Source organism: Astyanax mexicanus, chromosome 12 (genome assembly GCF_023375975.1).
Source record: "Astyanax mexicanus isolate ESR-SI-001 chromosome 12, AstMex3_surface, whole genome shotgun sequence".
NCBI classification, from domain to species: Eukaryota; Metazoa; Chordata; class Actinopteri; order Characiformes; family Acestrorhamphidae; genus Astyanax; species Astyanax mexicanus.
In genome coordinates, this window is record NC_064419.1 from 12238715 (window position 1) to 12258109 (window position 19395).

General features: G+C 41.7%; 1 protein-coding gene across 2 annotated transcripts in view; it reads left to right on the forward strand.

Annotated features, from left to right (window-relative positions):
• The first annotated feature begins 18295 nt into the window (after window positions 1-18295).
• The window catches only part of prickle2a (prickle homolog 2a), a 97674-nt gene continuing 96574 nt past the window's right edge, over window positions 18296-19395 (forward strand). Inside the window, exon 1 of one of the 2 annotated variants that reach the window (XM_049485733.1) lies at window positions 18296-18672. The gene's annotated coding sequence lies outside the window, so the exon portion shown is untranslated. The remainder of the gene's footprint in view (window positions 18673-19395) is intronic. The other variant, XM_049485732.1, reaches the window with a different exon arrangement.

Consider the following 19395-nt stretch of genomic DNA (forward strand, 5'->3'; position numbering starts at 1 on the left):
CATCCTCAAGAATGGTTCTTATCTGGGGGCTCCTCCACAGCCGTGCGGTGTTGGATGGGGGTTCAGAATTCGCTGGCACCAGTTCATCTGGCTTTTCCTTTTGAAGGTGACCCAGCAAAGTCTGACTCACTTACTGAATAATTTGATTTGAGTTAATAATTTAGTGGCAGCACTTTTTAAAAAGAGACATTTAAATGAAATTGCATATTTCAGTCCACAGCTTTATCCCAGCTTTATACCAGCACTGTGGTTTTAAAAGGAACATCTACTTGATATCCTTATAAACAGGCCTAAACTGTTGATTTAGTAAATGGACACAGTCATATAAATAAATCATATACTGTGAAGGAAATAATTATTTGATCCCTTTCTGATTTTGTAAGCTTGCCCACTGAAAAAGACATGAACAGTCTATAATTTTAAGGGTATATTAATTTGAATAGTGAGAGATATCAAAAATAAAATCCACAAAATCACAATGTGTAAATTACATTAAATTTATTAGCATTTTGCAGAGAGAAATGAGTATTTGATACCCTACCAACCATTAAGAGTTCTGGCTTCTAGAGATGAGTTAGACACTCCTAATCAACTCATTACCTGCATTAAAGACAGCTGTCTTAAATTATCACCTGTGTAAAAGACTCCTGTACTCAGACTCAATTAATCAGCCAGACTCTAACCTCTACAACAGGGGTAAGAACAAAGAGCTTTCTAAGGATGTCAGAGACAAGGCTGGAATGGGCTACAAAACCATAAGTAAGACACTGGGTGAGAAGGAATCAACTGTTGGTACAATAGTTAGAAAATAGAAGAAATACAAATTGACTGTCAATCGGCATTGATTTGAGGCAACATGTAAATTCTCCTCTTGTGAGGTATCCCTGATCATGATGAAGGTGAGAGATCAGCCTAAAACTACACAGGGGGATCTTGTTAATCAAGGGCGTAGGAGCGGGTTTGATATTGGGGGGGACACATTTGCTAATATGAACCAAAGCCCACCCAATAGTTTCCTAGAAAAACATTTGCAGAATTACTTTTAATCCCAAATAATCATTTTTTTCTGTATTCTGTTTATTATTAGTTACATCCAAGTAAAGGTGATTTTACAACCTAAACATGTTACTCCACATTACATTTACTGTTGCTAGAAAAAAATATACGTGAAAGGTCTGAATTATATACATATGACAAAAACTGATCAGTTATCACCTAATATTTAAAATAATAGAACAGATTTGATTATTATTATTATTAATTATGTATTGTATGTTGTATATTTACATTTTCTCCAAACTGACTAGCATTGTGTCCCGCACTTTTAATTGTTTCTACTGAAAGCACTTCTTATGATGGTGTCCTTTTATAAAAAAGAATGTCAGAAGTTTTGTCAGAAGTTAATATAAACGTTAGACGTCGGGACATGTGTTCTTACTGTAAACTACAAATGAACAGAAGTCAGATTAGATCAGTGTTTCTTAACCCTGTTCTTACATATTCTATTGCATACTCCCACTGTTCTGCATATTGTAGAGCTTCCTCTGATTTAAATGCACATAATAAAGTAATTGGTGGTATGATGTGCCTAATACACTGCTGGACATACATAATTATTGATTTATGATCCATAGGGGGTAAGAGATTTTAACAGGTAAACTCAGTAAAGGACTGTTTATTAGCTAATCAGTTGGATTTGGTGGAAAACACAATTTTAAGGGCAGTGATGATCAGGGTTAAGAAACTGCTTTAAACTACCAACATAAAGTACTGTACTAAATTCTAGCTATTATCTTCATCCAGCCTCTAGCTGACTAGTTATCTAAATGAATGAAAATTAAATAGTTATTAGCTAGTCAGGTACAGGGTAAGCTGAACATTATAGTTTTGTTTTTCTTAAACTAAGCTAATTCCAAAGTTAAGCTAACTGACTGTCACAGGCTGTATTTTATTAAGCGCAGAGTTGGTATGTTTTGATTAGTGCATTTTTAACCAGCTATCAGAAACATAGCAGTTTACCTGGTTAGCCTACCATTAACTTTCTTTTAGAAAAATCGCTGTATATCCATATCTGGTTTAAAATAATCTGCTGCATCCCGATCGCGCTGCTTAATCTCACAGCGGGGGAGGGGCTTCCCCCACCAGCACACTCTCCTGCGCACACCGCAAAACCAGCAAGCTGATTGGCTGTTTCTACTGAGAGGCAGAACTTAATTCCTGAACCGGCTTCGTGATTTCCCATTTACTCAGCGGTCACCTGTCTCCTCATTAATAGTACAGCTGATCTAAGCGAAACCATTTTATTTTGGGGGGGGACGAATACACCTTTTTCTAATATTCCCTCTAATAATCCCTCCCGGTTCCTATGCCAATGTTGTTAATGATCTCAAGGCAGCTGGAAGCACAGTCACCAAGAAAACCTCTAGTAACACACTATGCTGTAGTGGGTTAAAATCCTGCAGAAAGCACATGTGCAGGCCTGTCTGAAGTTTGCCAGTAAACCTGGATGATTCTGAGAGTGATTGGGAAAAGGTTATGTGGTCAAATGAGACATAAATTAAGATATTTGCCGTTAATCAACTCGCTGTGTTTGGAGGAAGAAAAATGCTGACTATGACAACAAAGAACACCATCTCCACTGCATGTCTCTCAAGCATGAAGATAGAAACATTATGTTTTGCGGGTGTTTTTTTGCTGACGGCACAGGACTACTTCATCGCATCAATGGGACAATAAATTGAGCCATGTAAAAAATCCTGAGTGATAACCTCCTTTCCTCCACCAGCACATTAAAAATGGGTCGTGGCTGAGTCTTCCAGCATGACAATGACCCAAAACATACAGCCAAGGCAATAAAAGAGTGTCTCAAAAAAAGCGCATTAAGGTCATGAAGTGGATAGGCAGTCTCCAGACCTTAATCCTTAAAAAAAACTAATGGAGGGGGCTGAAGCACTGAGTTGCCAAGCGACAGTCTCAACATCTTAATGATTTAGAGATGATCCGCAAAGAGGAGTGGACCCAAATTCCTCCTGACATGTGCCAAACCTTATCATCAACTACGAGTAACATCTGACTGCTGTGTTAGCCAACAAGGGTTTTTTTGCCACCAAGTATTAAGTCATATTTGCCAAAGGGATCAAATTCATATTTCCCTTTGCAAAATTCATATCATTTTATATAATTTAAACAATGTGTTTTTTTATATTCTGTCTCTCATTGTAAAAATTTACCTACCATGAAAATTTTAGACTTTTCATGCCTTTGTCATTATTTGGTTCACTATATATATATATATATTGAAAGTTAATTGTAAGGTAGAAACTATACATTTGATGGCATTAACCACTGTATCAATTGCCTAATGCCCTCAGACAATGACTGGTTATGAATTGAACGAAACGACAAACTTGAGCAATCAACGTCCCTTTAAATTCTGTCATGATTAATGCAGGAAAATACAACAACACTGTTATCAGAATCCCCCTCAAGGGGGCTTCTCCCACTGGTTACTGACAGTAGCCAGTCAGTCAGGTTCATCTTTCCTGCAGCCGGCAAAATAGGAACCTTCAGCAATCAAGAAGTGATGGAGTTATCAATCAGGAAGCCAGAAAAGAAAGAAAAAAGAAAGAAAGAAAGAAAGAAAGAAAGAGAGAGGAAGAAAATTAAAAACAATAAAGCAGTAAGTCAAAATTTACACTACATAAATTAACCCTACATGTAGCAGAATATTTTAGATAACATAAACTCCTCCTCCATATGGAGGCACATTATAATTCAGTTTAAAGTAGTTCACCGTTTACACTGGACTAAGGCCAGACTGGCCAAATTTGTCCAAAATTTGATTCCAGTATGTGAGAGATGTCAAACATAAATAGCAACACATGCTCACATTGGTTTTGTCCAAAATTGTCTGTCTTTTGGAATTTTGTCTTTGACTTTTTTTCAGGGGTTTTTGTGTAGCCAATCCAGCCTTCCCCTATAACCGCTAAGGAGGTTAAATTAGGAAAGAATTAAGGTGGTTGCTTTTCCCACATATTATTTAAGTGGAAAGACAAAAATCCTCCTTCTTTTAAAAACTGAGTATACGACGTAATGCAATTTTGATTATATCTGTGAATTTATTTATACATTTTTTTCCTTTTGGCTTTTCTTTGAACAAATAAATGTACTTACATATTTGTGGTTAAATTTATATATTATGTGTTTACTTAGTGAAGAGACAAGTTCAAGATTGATGCAATGTGGCAAGTAGAGGATTACGACTGGAGACCTTTTTTTTTAGGGGGGGTTGGGGGGGGGGTTTGTTTTGGGCTTGAACTGAACTTTTACAAGCTTTTACATTGAATTGTCAGAGAGTTGCACTTCGATAGTCTACCTATTCTTGAACTCATTCACTTGCAGACTTGTGAATGCTTTTACTTCAACCAATCAGACTCAAACATGCACTCAAGATCCAGAAACACACCGTGTGTTGTTGAGAGCGTGTTTCCTGCTGATTCAATGAAAGAGCTGAAAAACTGAAAAGAGTCATACGCATATTTCCTGTGTCGTCCGAGCTCAATTCACCCAATTTTCGTAGAAATGACACTAGATACAGGCTGTGGATACGCTGCCATTATTTTACATTTAGACAGAAAGTGTCAGAGAATAAAGAAAAGAAGGAAAGTGAGGAAGTGCTCTGTCTCTTTTCAGCGCGCCACTTACTGTATGCTCTTTGTTTTCTGACGTATTTATTGTTCCTTGCTGCAGCAGCCTTGAGACACTCTTTGTGACCATGTGTGCGATTGTGTGTGTGTGTGTTTTTGTGTGTGTGCACCCACGCTTTTGCGCATGTGTGAAAATTGTGCTTTGCAGCTGAGTTCCCAGCAGTACTTGTTGGTAGCAGGCAATATCTAGGATAACACTTTCTCCATCCCCTCCTGTGGTTGACAAAAGAGCCTCTTTCCGGCACAGACCTCCGCTCAGGATTCAGGAAGGAACACTGCGAGACGCGGCTAAAATCATTGCTTTTGCCTTCAGATGGCTGAAGGTGCGATGATGGCTTTCAGACGTCCATATGGACCAGGACTGTGACGTATTTACATGTTAAAAGAGCTTGCTTGCTTTTGAACGCTATCTTACACACTGTTACACAATGTTCATTGCTATCTTACATCTTACAAAAAAATCTATTTTTAAGCTTTCTGCCTGTGTCGTTTAAATAGCAACAGTGCTTCTGAATATATCTACACTGAGGGGCATGGTGGTCTGGAAGTGTATGCCGCCCTTAGTCACAACGCGAAGGCTGAGGTTCCTTTCTCACAGATGTTTAATGCAGAAAGTGTACAACACCAACATCTACACCGTAAAACTAAAAGTAAAATAGTGAATAACATAAAGTCCATCAGTTTCACAGTCTGATAAAATAACATATTTCGATAATTATTAATGAGGCTTTAGCATTTTTTAGCATTTTTTTAATAGTAGTATTAAAATGAAAAGAATATTTAATATTCCACTTTTGCCTGCTTGTGGTCTAAGAGATTGGTCCATCTTTTCTCTTTATCCAATTTTTTATATGGATGAAGATATAAAATAAACAGCAAGGAGACATCCATTTCTCCATGCAGAGGATAACAGGAAGAGGAAGTGACATACACAGAGGTATCTTGGGTAAAATAAACGTAAAAAATTATTTAACTCAAATATGTGACGAGTTAGTGTACACATCTAATTAAGTACTGAACAAAATTAAAATATTAAAAAATACATTAATTACATGGATCCAACATTCATAAAATACATGAGAAACAAAAGAAAAAATAGGTCTTTTTACTGCAAACACAAAGTGTTTAGGTACATTTTTGGTGTATTGCAATCTTGGCGGCAGAAAACTCAGTTGCACCACTGACCGATTTGAACCCTGACAACAACAATCACCTGTCATATGTCCATACCTATCTTAGCTACATAGTTGCACCGTATGTGCAATCCTTCAACAATAAACAGAATTTTAAATAAAATAGCATTGCTGTTCCCCTAAATGAGCTGCTCACACACCTTCACAGTATGAACGAGTAGGTCAGTGCAGAAGCGCGGCACTCTTAAAATAGTAATCCACCAGACTTAGAGTACACCTGGATCTTAAAGAGAATGTCAAGTGACATGCTGATTGGTTTATTTCATGTTATGCCCAAAACATACTCATAATTAATTAAGAGAATTAGTACATGCTTTTTTGTTCAGTTTGAGCCGTGCAAGGTGTACTTTTCCTGTCATTACAATAGCAAAGACGAACACACCCTAAATCAAGCTGTATGGTAGGGCCCATTTTTTTAAGGTTATAAGTCTTGAGGTGAGTTATAAGTCTTTTTAAAGATGCTTAGGCTATTATTTCAGCATTAGTTCTCCATCCAGTAAGCGTACAGTAGCAGAAATGAGAGTCTTTACTGCCTAAAACCTGTTTGCTGTAGAAAAATTGAATTATTGTGTGAAAATACATGATTCTTTTTTCTAAAATTAAATAAATATCCTCCCACAGTAGTTAAGATAAGTAAAATAAGAGCTCCTACAGGACACTTGGTGAAGCTGCCTGTTTCCTCTCAACTTCACTTAATAATGAAAATAAATCAGTAACAGGAATCAACCCAAATTCTGCAGGTTTGAAAATTGATGTAAATCTAGACACCCATAAGGAAAGTAAAGATTTGGAGGACGTGAACTGTATTTTATTTGTATTCAGGAAAATATTGATTTCTAAATAAAGTAAAAAAAAAAAGAGACAATTTTACGATTTTGTTTATTATATTTTTTTACATTTGCAGATTTACTGTTATTGACTGTTTTTCTATACTTTCTATTACAATTACAAGTATGCTTTTCAGTAACAATCCTTATCAAACATGAAAACTTTTTTATGTAATGCTTGAATATAAATCCTAAATTTAGTGGTGTAATGTTAGGTAGACCATTGACAAAAATCCTGGCCTGTTAAGGGTTTAAAGTGAGTTTTTAAAATACTTTTTTAGCTCTATTCATTCGCATTTTTTGAAGAACACTGAACAACTTCTCAAGCGCCTTCAAACATTTTGAAGTAACACTGTTCTTATAATAACAAATATAATATGCCACACTTTATAGAGTAGCATTTTATAAAGAGAAGACATTTTCATATTTTCATCATTAACCACATGTTGAAAGGAATCTACCAGAATTAAACATTTATTTCCTGGTATCACTGTTAGCTAATAAGGTAACCAGTAAAACATAAACCTGTTCAATTCAGTACTGGCTAATACTACTTATTTGATAGTAAAGATAATTTTTACTCACACACAGCTAGTGTTTTGTATGTGGGCAGGTCAGTTCAGTTTCACAGCTACACTGTTAATATGACTAATAACACAGATGACCAAGTGAGTTCTGAAGGTAGGAGGTCCACATGTTCGTTTGATTGGCTAGTATTATGAGGAATTACACTCATTGACAAAAAAAAAAATAACACGGCAAGAAGGAGTTGTTAGAATGGAATGAGTCTCTATCTGAGTGAACATCATAATGAATACAGTATTAGAGTTAAAGGATACGTTTGTTAGGAAAAAAATTTTACAGCTGAAAGAAGGCTCTGCTTTACAGTTTTTTTCCCCATCAAATGTATCTCTAATACTATAATCTTTATGATATTCCCTCTTGATCTGCTTCTAAACTGAATATAAGATGGAAGCAGGGTTCTGTATTGCATTCTGCATCATATTTGTCCACAGATGGTGCAGCTGGGCCTTTAGATCCTACACACTGATAGGTAGTTGTAGTTCGCATTGATTGGACGAGCATTATCCTGCTGTAAACGTCAGTTAGCAGCTCTGCCATCCAGTCTGAAGCAGTCCAAGTCTGTCCTTCACAATACCACTGTAATGCTAAGCTCAGCACTATCAATAAATTTCTACTTTCTGGTCTATTTTCATACATAAGGTGCACTTGATTATAAGGTGCATTTTGCAACACTAGTAAGAAACAGGGGTGTCACCATGTTTTCCTTCTAATTCAGCAGGTCTCACCGCTGGGTGGCAGTGGTGGGGTTGTAAAGTGCATCCATTTATTTAGAGTAAGCTTAGATTCCTAAATCTCTCCAGCACTAAGACTGGATCATTAGCGTTAGCCAATAACTGCTAGCACTAGACAGCACTTCACTGAGGACTCCTGAGTGTTCTGGTAAGTTAGGGCGATCCAATTTTTGGATTTTATGTGCACCTTATAGTGTGAAAAATATGGTAAACATTCACCTTCATTTCGTGTCTAACTCAGATATCCAGATATCCCAAGTTGCAAACATTTATTGCAGGAAGGTACCCCCAGATCTGGACTTGGACCCCAAGCCATATATATATATATATATATATATATATATATATATATATACAGGGGTTGGACAATGAAACTGAAACACCTGGTTTTAGACCACAATAATTTATTGTGGTGACGGACAGTTCTGGTGGAAACAGGAGAGCTGAGGTGCACATTGAATTCTGACGTGATTTGGGCAGTCGTGGTTTTATGTTTTTTGGATACAATATGGGTTAGCACCCGAACATCCCTTTCAGACAGCTTCCTCTTGCGTCCACAGTTAATCCTGTTGGATGTGGTTGGTCCTTTTTGGTGGTACGCTGACATACATATATACACATATGCTATAATCACCATTGCAAACTGTACAGTGTATTGTTTTTACATGGATATACTTTAGAGTAGTCAGAGGTGAAATGAGTTTTGATGGGAGCCATGATGCTCCTGAACGCATCCCGCCCACACTAAATGATTGTCTGACTCAGACTCTTTGCAGAGAACAGACCAATCAGAAACTTCTCTGTTTTGCATGTGCTTTGTGAATATGCACATCAGGAGAGCGCCTTTCTCTCCCTGTCCCTTTCTTCCAGAAGATTTTATCAGACTTGCAGGCATCAGGGAGCCGTTATTGAAATGGTAGACTCCTGCGACTTTCGGGAGACTTGGGAAGTCTGCTCTGAGAACTGACAACACTAGATATTAGTCACCAACCAATCATCGTCCACATTCTTGCGTGAGTTCATAGGTCATCGTGGAGGAGGAGCAAAGAATCTGACAATCATGGATATTGGTCAGCGCCAGTGAGCATGCCGCAGAGCATGTCAAACTAGGCCATAAAACAAACGGCCTAAAAAAAAAACGAACATGCTAGTCTTTTCATCGGATGATTTCCAATACCTTTTTGACTGTCATACTACATAGACCTTTGTTGCTCATGACACTGAAATGCAAAAGCGATGCAAAAAAATGTCGTCTCTGACTAAATCAGGTCTAAATCGGGTCTAAATTGGGTCTAAATCGGGTCTAAATCGGGTGAATTTGTTATTTTAGTTCCGGGCATAAACAGGCGATGGTGGCTGACTGATGGATGGCCTGGATCACTGTTTTTTAACAGTTTTTCTAAAAATAAATCTAAACAATATGAGCAATCTGTTAACAGTATCTGCAGAACTGTAGTGGTGATGGTGCTGATTGCACATTCCAGTCTGCTTAAGTACAGTTTCACTAACGCCAGACTAATCAAACCCATTCTGCAATCACCAGAACAGCCATTCTATACAGCTGTTATTGTAGTGTGTCATTTTGTCAAATATCTGATTAGATTAAATCATTTATTTATTTCTTTTTAATAATGATGGTCATGATACTTATTACTCGTAAAAGGTTTTTTTTATCTAATAGCAATATTTTTTGTTTGCTGCTATAAATGGACTGATTATTACATTTTGCTGATCTCACAGACCTGTATTTTACAGCGTCTCTCTCAGGGTAAGCCTTGCATATTTCATCAAGACAATTTCAAACCACATATCTGCTTCCATGATTAGGACAACATTCTTCTCCTAAAACTCCAACTCCAGGAGGTGCTACACAATGTGATGCTAAACCATGGCAGACATATCCTTATCTTGATATTTTGAAATGCTGTGCTGCTGTTAATTTCTAAATAAATGAATGTTGTTGCATTTATTTTTACACAGCACCAAAACCTTATCCTCTTTAAAACAGAGACGTAACATCTATTCTTCCTCTTTTTCTCTGTACTATATTCTACTATATTTCACTAGCTTTGAAAACAAGAGCAAAATCCCATTGCCACCTGGCCTAGCTGTGATTGCAGTCGAAATGGGGGTGAGAGGAACACAAGGCCTCTCGCAGGCAGAGTTCAGGCAGTGAAAATAGGCAACAAAACTACACTTCCCACGTCCTGAACACCCATGTCCCCAATGCCTCTACCAAAAAACTGCTTTTTTTTGGAAGAGTAATGTTGCCAAATGTCAAAATGTTCCTCTATTTCTTTTTTTATGTGCTATTTTCTTAAATGTGAAATTAAATACACCATCATTTTTTTATAATGGAAAATGCAGAATACCATTGCCTCACCACATTCATCTCTCCTTCTTATTCTCTTTATTTCATTTCTTGTCTCTCCATCCCTCTTTATACTTATCCTTACTCTCCCCCTTTCATTGTTTTTTATTCTCTCTTTTATTTTCTATCACCCTTGCTGTCTTTCTCTTCTTTTCTGGGTCTTTTTCTTTTCTTTTCCTTTCACAGTTCCTTTATCTCTCTTTTATATCCTCTTTTCAATCCAATCTCTCCTCCAATATTTTCTTTTATAGCTTTTTCCTGTCTTTTTCTCTCTCTTACTTTCTTTCTTTCTCCCTTTGTCCTGTATCCTCTTCTATAAACTTTTTTAAACCGTCTCTCTCTCCTCTCTTTCATTCCTGCTCATTGCCCCTCCTTCTTTTCTTCATTTCTTAGTATCTCATGGTGCTCTGGTGAGTTTCAGGTTTAGGGCCGTATTTGGATTCTGAGTGGTTCAGTGTTGAGTGGTGGAGTTTGGGGAGGGAGAGAGCAGAGCTGGACTGTGTGTGTGTGTGTGTGTGTGTGTGTGTGTGTGTGTGTGTGTGTGTGTGTGTGTTCACGCGTGCTCGTGTTTGACAGCACAGATAATGGACTTACACACGAGGGGCTTGCTGACATTATGAAACTCACTTAAACTACCGTGAGCCATCAAATTCACAAAGGCCACACGTCATTCAGCTACTGATAATCACAACTGCTGAAGAACTGAAGAACTCTCTCTCTATCTCTCTCCTCATCTCCCTCGCTATCCCCTCTTTCTCTTTGTTTACCTGTCTATTTCTTTCTCTCTTCCCCTCTTTTTCTTTCAACTCAGTTTAAAGAAACTGTATTTATATGGTCATATCTGTCAGAACACACACAAGCACACACACAAACACACACCTACAGTGTTTAAATAATATCAGTTATAGTTTTATTTTGAAGTTTATTTGGAGTCAAAATGTGTTTTGTCTTTACGACTTTACTATGATGTTAATCATCATAAATCATTTAAAATCTATATTTTAAGGAAGTGTTTAAGAAAACAACAGCCACAAACTGGAAAGTCAATTTTGTAGATAAATGTTGAATTGTTGCATTCCCGAACAGCCTTTCTCATCATGCAAATGAGTGTTGAATACATCTAAAGGCTTAGGCCCCGTCCACAAGAATCCGGATATTTTTAAAAACTGACTTTCTTGTCTCCGTTTTGGCCTTGCATCCACGTGAAAACAACATTTTCAGTCACCGAAAATAGAGCTTTTCGAAAACGCCTTCCAAGGTTGAGATTTTTTAAAACTTAGCGGAGAGGTGTGGACGGGGAAAACTGAGCTTTCTGAAAATGCTAAGATCTGCACGTCTGCTTTTTTTACATTAGCTTAGCCTGTTCAAAATAAGCCTGAAACACGAACAATGACTGGATTGGTTCTGTGATTTACGGATTAATAACAGCTTAATTTAATGTTATTTTAATGTTTTTTTTTTATCACAAAACCTTTCCGTACAAATCTTTCTGGATCAGGCCTGGACCAACAAACACTTGGTGGGACAGTTTTGAAAATGAAGTAATTGTTACTGAGGAGTGGCGAGAAAACCTCTGAATGTCTGCAGAAATCCTGTTCATTTTAGAGTTTTAGTGACTTCATGGCCTTGTCCATCTCGACTCTTGCTGTCTCTTTTTACCTTCCTTCTTTTTTCTCTCTTTCTTTTTATTATTTCTCTTTCTCTTACTGTTTCTTTCACTTTTGTCACTTACTTTCTTTCTTATTATTTTCCATTCCTTTTCTGTCTCTTACTTTCTTCTTTTCATCTTTTTGACTCTTCTGACTCTTTTTACATTCATTTTCTTTCTCTTTATTTCTATTTTGACTCTTGCTCCCTCTTCTTTTTCTAACTAGTTTTCTTTCTCTCTCTAACATTCCCTTTCTCTCTTTCTACTGGGTTTTCATGATTTACCTTCACAAACTCTTTCATTTTATCCTCCCCTCTTAATTGTATCTTGTATTATTTTCAAACAGTCTCTATCTCCTTTTGTCTCTTTCTGAGAATCTTGCTCTCTCTTACCGTTCCTTCTTTTTTTCCTCTCTTTCTTTTTATTATTTCACTGTTTCTTTTGCTATTTCTCATTCGCTTTCTTTCTCTCTTTTTAAATTCCTTTTCTCTCTCTTTTTCTCCCTCTATTTCTAACTCTTTTCATTCCTTTTCTCTCTCTCACTTTCTCCCTCTCATTTGACTCTTCTGATTTTTTTTACATTCCTTCTCTTTCTCTCTATTTCTTGCTCCCTCTTTCTTTTTCTATTCCTTCGCTTTCTATCTAGTTTTCTGTCTCTCTAACATTCCCTTTCTCTCTTTCGCTGTTCTCATTATTTACCTTCACAAACTCTCTCTTACTTTTACTCCCCTTATAACTTTCTCTTGATTTTTTTTACAGTCTCTCTCTCTCTCTCTCTCTCTCTCTCTCTCTCTTTCTCTCTCTTTCTCTCTTCTTTTGTCTCTCAATTATATTTTTGCTACCGCCCATAGGCAGAGTCGACACTGTCTGGTTAACTAAGGAGGAGCTAACAGCATTGTTTACACAGCTAGTGTTACAGTTTAGCCCGTGTCTGTCTTCTGTTTCTCCCTCGTTTGGTCTCTTGTGCTCCTGCCCCTCTGTTTTCCTGTCAAGTGTTCCCAGCCATGTGCTTGTGTTGTTGTTTTTGTCTCCACCATAGCTCCGCCCCAGCCCTGCCCTAGCTATTAGTGTTCTCACCTGTGTCCTGTTTGTAACCCCGCCCCCTCGTCATCCCAGCCCAGGTGTTTCTCACTCCCCTCCTGTATTTAAGCCCCTCTGTTTGAATGTTCAGTGTCGAGTCTTTTGTATTTTGTATCCTGTATTTTGTATCCTGTATCCGATATCCTTAGTCTGTATGTATCCTTGCTGCCCGTATGTTTCCTAGTTTTAGTTTCTTAGTCTGTGTTTGTTAGTTTGTTATTCCAAGTCTTGTTGTTTTGCGTTACCCGCGTTTTATTTGTTTTGATTTATCTTGTTTGTTTAAAATAAATATCTTTGCACTTACGTCCTCCTCCTCCTTCACACCTCAGCCTGACATAAGACTCGACCTAAAAATGGACGTAGCAAAGTGGAATGCCACGAGGAAGGCAGACCTGGAGTATCTCCGGTTCCTCGCGGAGCTAATTCGGGGGGATGAACCGCTCCCGGCGCCTCTCCGCGGGGTGGAGAGTGTCGGCCCAGCTCCAGCTAAGCTAACTAGCATGTTAGCTTCACCGCACTCTCCAGCCCGGCCGACTTCCAGCACTCCAGCGCGGCCGGCTTGCAGCTCTCCAGCGCGGCCGACTTCCAGCACTCCAGCGCGGCCGGCTTCCAGCTCTCCAGCCCGGCCGACTTTCAGCACTCCAGCTCGGCAGGCTTCCAGCTCTCTAGCCCGACCGGCTTCCAGCTCACCAGCCCGGCTGGCTTCCAGCTCTTTGACTCCGGCTCCGGAAGCAAGCTCCGGTCCGGTGTTTACAACCACGCCCACTGCTGAATCTGCAGCTCCTGTCCGGATCTTGGCGGAAGCCGCACTCTCAGCTCCCGCTGAAGCGGCTTCTTCGCCAGCGGTGCCAGCCGCCTCCAAGCCCGCGGTGGCAGCTGCCTCCACGTCAGCGGTGCCTGCCGCGCTCACGCCAGCAGGACCCACCGCCTTTGTTTCAGCGCTGCCCGCGGCTCCGGCCGCCTCTGGATCAGCGCTGCCCGCGGCTCCGGCCGCCTCTGACTTTGTACCCGCGGTGCCTGCCGCGCTCACGCCAGCAGGACCCACCGCCTCTGTTTCAGCGCTGCCCGCGGCTCCGGCCGCCTCTGGATCAGCGCTGCCCGCGGCTCCGGCCGCCTTTGACCCAGTTCCCGCAGCCCCGGCCGCCTTTGACCCAGTTCCCGTGGCCCCGGCCGCCTCTGACCCAGTTCATGCGGCCCTGGACGCCTCTGACCCAGTTCCCGCGGTTCTGGCCGCCTCTGACCCAGTTCCCGCGGCCCCGGCCGCCTCTGACCCAGTTCCCGTGGTTCTGGCCGCCTCTGACCCAGTTCCCGCGGCCCCGGCCGCCTCTGACTCTGTGCCCGCTGTTACCCCAGTTCTTGTGCCTGGGGGTCCAGCCTCTGCTCCTGTGCCTACTCACAGGTCACAAGCTCCTAGACCCGCCGCGCCTGCTCAAGCTGCACCCGCCGCGCCTGCTCAAGCTGCACCCGCTGCTACAGCCTCAGCTCCAGCTCAAGCACCAGCAGCTTCTGCTGCTCCAGCCTCAGCTCCAGCTCAAGAACCAGCAGCTTCTGCTGCTCCAGCCTCAGCTCCAGCTCAAGCTCCAGCAGCACCCGCTGCTCCAGCCTCAGCTCCAGCTCCAGCGCCTGCTGCCCCAGCTCCGGCTCCAGTACCTGCTGCCTCAGCTCCAGCTCCAGTGCCTGCTGCCTCGGCTCCGGCTCCAGTACCTGCTGCCCCAGCTCCAGCTCCAGCACCTGCTGCCCCGGCTCCAGCTCCAGCACCTTCTGCCCCAGCTCCAGCACCAGCAGCTCCCGCTGCTTCAGCTCCAGCACCAGCAGCTCCCGCTGCTTCAGCTCCAGCACCAGCAGCTCCCGCTGCTTCAGCTCCAGCACCAGCAGCTCCTGCTACTTCAGCTCCAGCACCAGCAGCTCCCGCTGCTCCAGCCTCGGCTCCAGCTCCAGCAGCTCCCGCTGCTCCAGCCTCGGCTCCAGCTCCAGCAGCTCCCGCTGCTCCAGCCTCGGCTCCAGCTCCAGCAGCTCCCGCTGCTCCAGCCTCAGCTCCAGCTCCAGCAGCTCCCACTGCTCCGGCCTCAGCTCCAGCACCAGCAGTGCCTGCCGCCCACGTGGTACCCACTGCTCCAGACCCTGTGCCCGCGGCTCCGGCCGCCTCTGACTCTTTGCCCGCGGCTCCGGCTGCCTCTGACCCTGTGCCCGCGGCTCCGGCCGCCTCTGACCCTGTGCCCACTCCCAGAACTTTGTATGCCCCCAGGCCTATCCCCAGGCCTGCTCCCAGGTCACGGGCTCCTAGGCCCGCCCCAAGGCCCCCGGACCTCTGCCCAAGAACTGTGCCCAGGCTGGCCCCTCTAACTACCCCACAGACTTTAGCCAGTCCTGGGCATCCCCAAGTTTTGTTTATTCCCGTGTCTCTCCCTGTTTTGGTCCCTGTCTCAGTTTGTGTCCCTGTACCCATCTCAGTCTTTGTTTCTGTTCCTGTCCCCATCACCATGTTCTTGTCCGTCCCTGTCCATGTATTTGTCCCAGTTCCCCTGTCCAGTTTTGTCCAGTCCCCGTCTTCTGTTCGGTCTGCTGCCCAGTCTCCGTCTCCTGTTCGGTCCCCTGTCCAGTCGTTTGTCCAGTCCTTGCCCCATGTCCAGTCTGTGTCCCCTGTCCAGTCTCAGCCCTCTGCTCGTTCGTTTGTTCAGTCTCAGCCCCCTGTCCAGTCTTTCGTCCAGTCTCCGTCTACTGTCCAGCCCTGTGTCCTGTCCCCTGTCCAGTCCCAGTCTCCGTCCCCTGTCCCGTCTCCATTCCAGGTCCTGTCCCCGTTTCGTGTCCAGTCTCATGTCCAGTCTCAGCCCCTGTTCAGTCGTTAGTCCCGTCTATGTTCCCTTCCTCTGTTCCCTCTCTCTCTCGGCGCCCCTGGCAGTGGCGCCGTTGAAGGGGGGTTATGTTACAGTTTAGCCCGTGTCTGTCTTCTGTTTCTCCCTCGTTTGGTCTCTTGTGCTCCTGCCCCTCTGTTTTCCTGTCAAGTGTTCCCAGCCATGTGCTTGTGTTGTTGTTTTTGTCTCCACCATAGCTCCGCCCCAGCCCTGCCCTAGCTATTAGTGTTCTCACCTGTGTCCTGTTTGTAACCCCGCCCCCTCGTCATCCCAGCCCAGGTGTTTCTCACTCCCCTCCTGTATTTAAGCCCCTCTGTTTGAATGTTCAGTGTCGAGTCTTTTGTATTTTGTATCCTGTATTTTGTATCCTGTATCCGATATCCTTAGTCTGTATGTATCCTTGCTGCCCGTATGTTTCCTAGTTTTAGTTTCTTAGTCTGTGTTTGTTAGTTTGTTATTCCAAGTGCGTTACCCGCGTTTTATTTGTTTTGATTTATCTTGTTTGTTTAAAATAAATATCTTTGCACTTACGTCCTCCTCCTCCTTCACACCTCAGCCTGACAGCTAGTTAACGTTAGCTATTTTGTGTAAGTAACTGTAGGTTTAAATCGTATCTCCACAGGGAGAGCGGTTTTCTTGGCCGCGGGACCGCTCGCTGAGGGTCTGAGGTTAAGTAAATTTTAAGGGTTAACTTTATCTAGCAATCAGTGTTATATCTTTACAACTAAGACTGTATCTCTGAAAACATTTTGTCCTTTGCATTTTAGGGCTATTTGACTGTGGGGGGAAGGCTGCTGCAGAGCTGTTAGCCAATCAGATGTTATATATATTTGCATGTATGAATATTCATGAGCAAGAGCGAAAACCTGTCGGCTCACATGGCATTTATTCATAAATTTTAAAATGACTAAAAAAACGATGGAATAAGACCTTTAAAAAAACTGTACTGTACATAAAATTGAGGAGTGTTTTTAGCAGGGGTGAGTGTATCATATGCAAAGAATTGAAGGTACATTTTTACTTTTTACATTTTCCCTTTACTACAAACTCTTTCTCTCTTCTCTTTAAATCTCCTCTCTCAACTCTCTCTCGTCTTTTCTTTTTGTTTCTTTGTCTGTTTCCATTCCTTCTTTCTTTCTGTCAATCTTGTTTTCTGTCTTTTCATTCATTCTTTCTTTTTTTCTTATTATTTCTCTTACTGTTTCTCTCACTATTTGTCACTCACTTTCTTCCTGACTCTCTTTCCATTCATTTTCTCTCTCTTTTTCTCCCTCTCTCTTTTTGACTCTTCTTACATTCCTTTTTTTCTCGGTCTCACTCGTGGTGTCTCTTTTTTAATTCCCTCTCTTTCTATCTCTCTTTCTAACATTCTCTTTCTGTGTTTTCATTGTTTACCTTCATAAACAATCTTTCTTTTACTCCTCCCATCTTAACTGTTTCTTGTATTATTTTCATGCAGTCTCTCTTTCTCTCTCTCTCTCTTTCTAGCTGTCTCTATTTCCATTCCTTTTCTCTCTCTTTTTCTCCCTCTCTTTTTCTGACTCTTTCCATTCCTTTTCTCTCTCACTTTCTCCCGCTCTCTTTTTGACTCTTCTGTCTCTTTCTCTCTATTTCTCAGTTTCACTCTTGCTGCCTTTTTTTTTCTATTCCTTCTCTTTCAATCTATTTTTTTCTTTTTCTATAACATTTCCTTTCTCTTTTTCTACTGTTTTTATTATTTACCTTCACACTCTCTTTTTTACATACAGTCTCTCTCTCTCTTTGTCTTTCTCTTCTTTTCTGCTTTTGTTTTTGCTGTCTTTATTTCCATTTCTTTTTTTTCTCTCTTTCTTTTTACTATTTCTCTTTTTCTCACTCGCTTTCTTTGTCTCTCTCCATTCAATCTCTCTCTCCCTCTCTCCATTCCTTCTCATTCTCTCTATTTCTCACTGTCTCTTTCTATTTGTTCTCTTTCTATCTAGTCCTCTTTTTTCTCTCTTTCACACACACTCTCACCCCTCCCTCTCAGTCTCTACACTCCTCCTACACTCCTCTTCTCTCTTACCTCTTCATGTCCATCTCTTTTATCTGGCTCTTTTTCTTCATTATACCTCCATTTCCCCCCTTCCTTCTCTCTCTCCCTCTTTCTCTCTTACATTTTCTCTCCCTCTCTCTTTCTCTCTCGCAGACACACACTCTGAGCCCCCTTGTGCTTCCAATTAAAGTCATTCAGCTGGCCTCTGATTGGCTGAGAGCAGATGACTCACACCTACAGGGCTTTTAGAGTTGGGAGGGTGCTCCTCCATCTCTCTCCTACAGGAGAGAATGTTTCACATCTACCATCCATACACACACACACACACATGCTTACACACACACACACACTCACACACAGACACACAGACACACACATGCTCAGTCTCTCTGAGGCAGACACAAGCTGAGCTGAGCGAAGCGTGAGAGAGGGAAAAGCCGCAGAACTAAAGAAAGACCACCGCATCCCCCTGGGCTTTCACACAAGAGGAAGAGTTCAGGCATCTCTCTCTCTCTCTCTCTCTCTTTCTCTCTATCTCTCTTTCTCTCTCTCTGTCCCTCTATCCCTCTCTTCAGCCTTATCACTGTACTCAGCCATCACACATCACAGGAGAGACAGCAGGACAGACAGAGCGAGGGAACAACAGCAAGAAGAAAAGGAAATTGGTGAGTGTGTCTGTATGCCTTCCAGCTAATCAAACTGCAGCATGGTTTGGGGGAGTGTGCGAGTGGGTGTGTATGCATTTGTTTGTATTGGTGTGTGTGTGTGTGTGTGTGTGTGTGTCGTTGTATGTGTGTGTGTGTTTATGATATTATGTGTGTATAAAATACAGTACACAATGTGTACATACAGATATAAGTATACGTAACATGTATAACACCCTTAACCTCACTATACTGTATATAGTATACAATACGCTATATATAAAAAAAAACATGGCAACAGGCAATGGTAACATGTTTTTGATTGACAGCAATAACACGTCCAAATACATGCACACTATATGGACAAAAGTATTGGGACACCTGCTCATGCATCGTTTCCTCCAAAATCAAGTATTAAAAATGAATGTATCAACTTTTTGTTGGTAGGCTTTCTTTGTTGATGTTATTTTGGAGCATTGCTGTGAAGATTTGACGGCATTCATCTATTCATCTATTCATCCATCTCTGCACCACATCTCCAGAAGTACTGGAGGAAGGACCTTCATTCAGGAGAACGTAGTTCCACTGAACGGGGGCTTTATACACCTCTAGCCCATGCCTGGCAGTAAACATCGAGGTGTCAGTAGGATTATGTACTGTATATCTGCTTCAGAGAGTTCTGTTCTATTGGCAGAATTTCTCTTCAGGGGCTAAACAAGCTGTGGGTGTGCGTTTGCACATTGG